The sequence below is a fragment of the Lactuca saligna genome, chromosome 8 (assembly GCF_052625555.1).
Source record: "Lactuca saligna cultivar CGN05327 chromosome 8, ASM5262555v1, whole genome shotgun sequence".
Classification (NCBI taxonomy): domain Eukaryota; kingdom Viridiplantae; phylum Streptophyta; class Magnoliopsida; order Asterales; family Asteraceae; genus Lactuca; species Lactuca saligna.
The window spans coordinates 156,067,868-156,075,643 of record NC_136424.1 but is presented as its reverse complement, the minus strand read 5'-3'; the positions used below and the strand labels follow the sequence as shown (position 1 = coordinate 156,075,643).

At 42.3% G+C, this 7,776-nt stretch overlaps 1 pseudogene; it reads right to left on the bottom strand.

Annotated features, from left to right (window-relative positions):
• Positions 1-1,068: 1,068 nt before the first annotated feature.
• LOC145010215 (putative mitochondrial protein AtMg00820 pseudogene) lies at positions 1,069-1,500 on the bottom strand (annotated as a pseudogene).
• Positions 1,501-7,776: the final 6,276 nt, after the last annotated feature.

The window sequence follows — 7,776 nt, the reverse complement described above, 5'->3', positions numbered from 1 at the left end:
AATATATCAGCAATCTCTTCATGAGTATGGACAAAAATTAGTTCATTGTTACCTTTCAGGATGTGGTATTTGATGAAGTGATACCGTAGTTCAATATGCTTTGTCTTAGAGTACTGAATTGGATTGTGGGAAATCGCTATAGCACACTCAGAGTCACAATAAATTGGTATCCGCAGCATTCTGTATCCGTAGTCCATGAGTTCTGTTTTCATCCACAAGACTTGTGAACAACATCTGGCTACGGCCACATATTCAGCTTCCGCAGTAGACAGTGATACACAACTTTGTTGTCTTGATGACCAGCTGACGAGTCTTTCACCCAGAAATTGACATCCACCGGAGGTGCTTTTTCAATCTAGTCTGCATCCAGCATGATCCGCATCTGTGAATGTTTGTAGACTGAAGTCATTCCCTGCGGGGTACCATAAACCAAGAGTCTTGCTGCCTTTTAGGTATCTTAGAATCTGTTTGGCTGCGGTCATGCGTGACATTTTTGGATCAGCCTGATATCTTGCGCATACACCTATTGCAAAGACAATGTCTGATCGGCTTGCGGTGAGGTACATCAATGAGCCAATTATACCTCTATAAGTCTTGTGATCTACTGATTCTCCGGAAGGATTAGCAGATATCTTATATACGAAGGCCATGGGGACCTTGGCCGAAGAACAGTTGTCCATTGAGTATTTCTTCAGTAGTTCAGTGGTGTATTTCTCCTGATGGATGAAAATCCCTTGAGGGACTTGTTTCACTTGAAGTCCTAGAAAGAAGTTAATCTCTTCATTCATGCTCATTTGGAACTTGTTGGTCACGAGCTTAGCAAATTCATCCACCATTTCCTGATCAGGTGATCCGAAGATGATATCATCCACATATACTTGTACAAGCATAAGGTGATTACTGTTTGCTTTTCTAAATAGAGTGGGATCAATCACTCCTCTTTTTTATTCGGACGAGACAAGAAATTCAGAGAGGGTCTCGTACCACGCTCTTGGGGGGCTTGCTTTAGACCGTAGACTGCTTTTTCAAGCATGAAGCAGTAGTCTGGGAATTCAAGTCAATACCTTTTCACCATTGAGAAAAGCACTTTTCTTGTGAAAAGCACTTTTCAAGATAAACCTCCTCTTTTAATTCACCATTGAGAAAAGCACTTTTCACATCCATTTGAAGTACCTTGATGTTCTTGTGAGCTACATATGCTAAGAAGATTCGGATGGCTTCCATTCGTGCTACCGGAGCATACGTTTCGTCATAGTCAATACCTTCAAGTTGACTATATCCCTTGGCAACTAGCTTTGCCTTGTTTCTGACGACAGTACCAGATTCATCCAGCTTGTTCTTGAACACCCATCTAATACCAACAATAGTGTGACCTTGCGGCTTTGGAACAAGTTGCCAAACTTTGTTTCTTTTGAATTCTTCTAGTTCTTCTTGCATTCCGAATATCCATTCTGGTTCTAGTAATGCTTCTTTGATCGTTCGGGGCTCAACTGGGGACATAAATGTTGCGTAGTGACAGTGATCTGATAAGTCCTTGGAAGATCGAGTCTGGATACCTGCGGATGGGTTGTCGATGATTTGACCTGGTGGGTGGTCCTTCGTCCATACGTGTAGGCGGGGTTGCAGATGATCAGTAGCTGTGGTAGAGGGAATGTCTTCAATATCAGAAGACTCTGCGGTTGGAGATGGCAGTTCCCCCTGGACTTGAGAACATCCTGCGGAATCATCTTGGACTTGAGATGGCAGTTCCTCCTAGACTTGAGCAGTTTGAAGACTTTCCCCCTGGATTGCTGATGGAGGATGATCTTAAGCTTGAGAAGGCTCCCCCTGGATTATTGAAATTGAGAAAATTATCGAGTTTGTTCTTGTGTCAATGTTCTCTATATCTTCATCATCAGAGTCAGATGAGACATTATATGGTAAGGATTCTCTGCGGATGGGAACTTGAGCTACATCAAGTACTGGAACCTCGATGGTTGTTACTTGATTCGGAGTGGAGCGTTCCCCCTCAACCGGCGAGGTGGAAGTATTGAGTGATGCTTCATCGGATAAAGATGGACCGGATACATCAACATGCTGCTGTATAGCTTCCTGGGACACAAGAACTTCGGATAACTTGGCTGTTTCGACAGGGTAAAAGAGATCTTCATAGTTTACTTCAACTAGGTTTAGTGGACCAAAAGAGGTAGGAATATCACCTTCTAGGATTGTTGTGGTTTCGGTTGATGGAGTGGTGTTGCGGATGTGATAATCATCGAAGCTTTCAACTATTAGCCTTGTGCGTCTAATGAGAACTCTATACGCAACTTTGTTTGTTGCGTAGCCAAGAAAGATACCTTTATCAGACTTTGGTGGAAACTTGTTAAGATAATCTCTATTGTTGATCACAAAACATCTACACCCAAAGATATGAAAGAAGAGGACATTTGGCTTGCGGTTGTTAAGGCCCTCATAAGGAGTTTTCTGAGACGCATGCATAGAATGCTTTGATTCTGCACAAAACATGCAGTGGCCACTGCTTCGGCCCAGAAGTAGAGAGGAAGGTGTGCAAAGTTGAGCATAGATCTGGCTGCTTCTACCAGAGTTCGGTTCCTTCACTCAACTAATCCATTCTGTTGCGGAGTATACGGAGCTGAGAAATTGTGAGTGATACCTTTTGTAACCAAGAAGTTGTTTAAGAGATGGTTGGTAAACTCTGTTCCATTATCACTTCGGATGCGACGCACTTGTAGTTTGATTAGAAGCTCTATCTCCTTGATGAAATTGATGAGAATCTGTGGTGTTTCCGACTTGAGTCTAAGAAAGAAAACCCATGTAAAGCTTGTGAAGTCATCTACTATAACCAATATGTATTTCTTGTGATGAAGACTAGCTACGGTGGATGGACCGCAAAGATCAATGTGCAAGAGTTACAGTGGTTCAAGTATTGAAGAATCAATCACCATTGGGTGACATGCTTTGGATTGCTTTCCACATTCACATGCAGGACAGAGAGTATCATTTTTGAACTTGAGGATTGGAAGACCTCGGACGAGTTCTCCAGTGACCAAGTTGTTGATGTATCTGAAGTTGAGATGAGCTAGCTTGCGGTGCCATAGCCAGCTGACTTCTGATACTGCTTTGGATAAGAAGCATAACTACGGTTTGCCTATGATCAGAGAGACGTCCACAAGATACATACTACCTTCGGATCTGGATTTTATCAGACACATGTTCCTATCACTTGTCATTACATAGCAAAATTGGTCATCAAATTCAACTCGATGGCCTGCCTTACATAGTTGGCCAACACTGATGAGATTGTGTTTAAGGCTTTCTACATAAGCAACCTTTTGAATAGAGAAGTTTCCCGTAATAAGAACACCATAACCTCGGATTATCCCATTCGCATTGTCACCGAATGTGACATTTCCACCGTTGTAAATTGGCCTGAAATCCCGAAGGTATTCTAACCTTCCGGTCATGTGCACGGAGCAGGCACTGTCGATTAACCATTCTTCTTCTTGTTCCTCATTGCATAAAGCCTGAGAATTAAACGGTTAGTTTAGGCATCCAAACTAGTTTGGAGCCTGGGACAATAGGTGAATTTCTGATTGATGCATGAACCGAGGTTGTAGGGACGGGTTTCGGGTCAACTTTTAAGCCTAGTCCTGGGTGTTTGTGAGATTTTGGAGTGTTGCGATTTTTAGAAAAGTTACGAGGTTTCTAAAACGAACCAGATTTGACATGTGATGAACCATTGTGACAACTACATTGACATTGCCAAGCTGAAACTTTGTCTTTCATTCTGACGCCTTGTTTGGTCAGCGGTCTAAATGATGAGGTGGGCTTGTGACAAGTCCGAGGGTGGTAAGATCTAACATGGGTGCTGTTGGAATTTGAAAAAGTTGGTTTCGAAGAAGATTGAGCATGTGAAGATTTTTTGGACCTTTTTGTTGGGTTTGGTAAAATACCCTTCCACTTGTTAAAATTTTGATGTGATTTCCAAAGTGTTGGAGTGGGTAAGATACCCTTCCATTTTGGATCATCTAAGGAATATATTTGAAAACCATTCCGAAATGACTTTTCTCTCTTTTGGGTTGTGTCAGGTGAGTTTGAAATGACTGTTGAAACTGTGCATTCCTTTTTGTATGTTTTCTTGATGGGAGAGTTTTTTGAAAAATAGTGCGAGAAAACAAACTTTTATGGATTCTTAGATTTTGGAAATATGATATGTCTTTTGATTTTAGAAAAGTTTTGTCGGTTTGTACCTTGGGATTGAATTTCCTCTTTGAAAGCCTTTTTAGCTAAGGTTTTTGGGGAACCGCACTCATTGGTGTTCAGCTGCGGTTTCCTGGAACCCTTTGAAAATTTGTGAAAATGAGGGCTAGAGTCATCCAAACTGGATGATTCAGGGTTTTGAGAGAACTGACCCACTTCAAAGTTTTCTATGGGTAATTCATAATGAATTGGCTGAAGAGTCACAGAGCTCTTGATGGAGGACTGCGGTAAGGATGATTTGACTACCGCAGAATAAGACTGAGTTGGGATATCAGTGGGATTTTTGTGAGACTTCTGCGACTCATGACTGCAGTGAGAGACACTGCGGTCTGGGGGCAGAGATGGGAAGTCCTAAGAGACTTCGGGGCTTTCTATGACAATTTCCTCATCAACCATGGATGAAGTTTGAGAATTCGGGTAGATTGTGCCACAGATAGGGATTTGATCACTTTTGTGACCCTAAACCTCAGGCACAATTTCCTCAATGACACAATTATTACTTAGATTATGAAGTCTACCGAAGTTTGTTCTAATCTCTTCGGAAAAGGTCTTGTCATTGACTGGGAAATGAAATTCTCGGTCCGGAGGGACATACAGTCGATCTTTGTTAAACCGGGGTGAGGAATCCTTTGTGGTAGGATATCTATTGGACCAACCCCAATTGTATTTATTGTCCACGGTTCCATTGTTCACCAAATTTTCAATAGTTTCACTTTCATTGAACAGTTTTTCTATTAATAGATTTAAGCGTACAATCTCACTCTGAGCTAAATCTCTTTGGTTCAAAGCTATCTCTAGTTGTGTTTCACTCAACATTCTTGCATCTTTCTCTAACTCTAAGTCCTTTTCTAACATAGCTAGTTTGAGTCTTTTGTTGTCCAGTCGTCCTCTTACATGAAACATCTCCTGGGATGCTACGTTATTCTCATCTAGGGCTTTGTTATAGTCTATAAGGACGGCAGCACATGTGTCATTAATATTTTCTATGAAGGGTTAACAGTTATGCATGCTATAATTTAGAGTTTGAATCATGAGTTTTACCTGTTCCACGATGCTTAGAGTTCCATCCTTTGTCATGTAGCAGTAGTTCTTTTCCAGCTTTGTAGACCCATCGTCATCTGCAGTTGCCAGCATGCAGATCTTCCTTTTTCCTTTGATGTTGCTGATGGCTTCATCTTCATCTCCGGATGACCAAACTTGATGGTCTCTTTTCACATGGGCTACGTATGCCCTTGCTTTTTCCTTTTCTTCCAATTCTTGAGCCATTCTCAGATAGAATGCTCTATCTTTTACTACGTTGGCCTTACAATCTTTTGCAAAATGATTTTCTTTGTTGCACTTCTGACAAATTACAACATCATTTTTGTCTTCTGGGGGAGTACCGGAGTCAGTGATTTGGATGGACTGCGGTGCCTCCTTGGGTTGAGTATTTTGAGATTGCGGTGGTGGATGAGAACTTTTGGAATATCTAGAGTGGTTATTCTATGGGTTGAAGTTACGGTTGAATGGAGGTTTGCTGAACTGCTAATTCTTACGAAAGGAAGTGGGTGGTAGTCGGTTGAATTGTTGGCTAACAAGAGCAATAGCCTTCTGAAATTCATCTTCATCATCATACTCTGAGTCAGCTTCGTATGACTGCGGAGGAGTGTCATACGAGGGAGAGTAGTATTGATTATGCGGAGCTTGTGCTATGAGAGCAAGTGGTCCTCCGAAGTCAGCACAGTCTTTGAGTACGGTGGATTCTTGTGGTTGCAGTTCCCCATAGAGCTTGTAGAGAGACAAAGAATGAATCTTTCTATCTCCTTGAACTATCATCTTAACAGTAATCTAGTATCTTCCCAAACCATTGAGAAACTGAAGGTTTGTTTCATGGTTACTGCGGATAGTGCCAACGTTAGATAACTTAGTGACTATCAAGTTGAATCTTTTAAAGGAGTCTTCCAAACTTTCGCCAGTATGAGCTTTGAAATTGTTGAAATCATTGCCCCCGCTCAGAGGCAAACTCTGGGCAGAACATCTCCCTCTCAGTAAACAAACTGGTGATCTCCGTCACCGTCTACATACCCTGCTTTAGGTCCAGGGACTCCTGTGCTAGCCTCTCCCTCTCTACTCGTGGAACATAACAAGTATTGAACATGTCCCTGAACTGCTCCCATGAAATCGCAGCTCGCTGCTCATCAGTGTATGATCCGGTAACCAATCTCCACCAATCCTTCGCCCCGAGCCTCAACAGGTTCAGAGCACACCTCACCCTCTGATCAGTAGGACATGAACACGTGAAGAAATATCCCTCCACATCTGACAACCATATCATAGCAACAATCGGGTCCTGAAACCCGTCAAAAATAGGGGGCTTCGTGTTATCGAAGTCCCAGTACTGAAAGCCCTGTTGGCTCCTCCTCCTGTTGCGGATATAGCTGATGCAGCCGCCGCAGCAGCCATCTCTGCAAGAGCTGCATAGCACTTGTCAAAGTACTCAACAATGGCGGTCTTAATCGACCCAAACATCTCCGGTAGCTGAGCCCAGAACAATGCAGCAACCTCATCATGCAGGATCTCTCGGATCCTTGCATCCAACTCGTCCGTACCCATCTGCACCACGCTGGGCGTACAGAAATTACGTTGGGCGTATGCGAGGTTTTACCAAAACCCCAATTAGTGCTTAATGGCTTAAGCACTTAAGCCTAAATTTCAGATCCATCGACCAAATGTGCCAAAGAACCACAAAGTTCCAGACTTTATCACTTTGGATGTCCATAAAGTCCTTAATACATGGTCTTAATCCATTAAGACCTTCTTACTTCATGCATGAGATGAATCTAGCTATTGGGAACTGATTTTTATCACTCAAGACCTCTTTTAAGGTCTGAAAGGACACCCTATTTCGTCCAAGACATCACATGCACAACTTTGGGATCTTTAGGGCAATAAGGTCTCCATAAAGCTAATGTTTATATCTATATCAAATAAGCATAAAGTTCCAACCTTTTTACCTATTGTAGCTTCAATGGCACAACACAACTTCAAATATATAACCTTGATCTCCTTCTCTACCTCCTTGATGCAAGGTATTCACCTCCAAAGGTTCAAAATGCACACTAACTCACACTTCTCACACAAATTAGGGTTTGGGACATTTTTCTGGGATATGGAGGCTGAGGATAAGCATAAGAATGAACCATAAGGGTGTTTATATAGTCCCCAACCCCAGTTATTAGGGTTTTCTCTTGACATGAGTACGCCCAGCGTACTAAGGTGCGCCTAGTACGCTCAGCGTACCCTTATGTACGCTCATCGTACTCCTTCCTGCCCCAAAGTTGCAACTTTAGTCCTTATACTTCTCGTGATCCAACACAACCTCTCCAAGGACTCCTAAATGCAACTAATAACAATAAAAAGAATGGTTCGAAAATATACCTGCAAGATTCGGGATGTTACACTTCTCTTGCTCGTCGTTATCTATCCAAGTTTCATATACGCCTTCTTTATCTTGCTCGTCTTCAGATTCTTCTACTT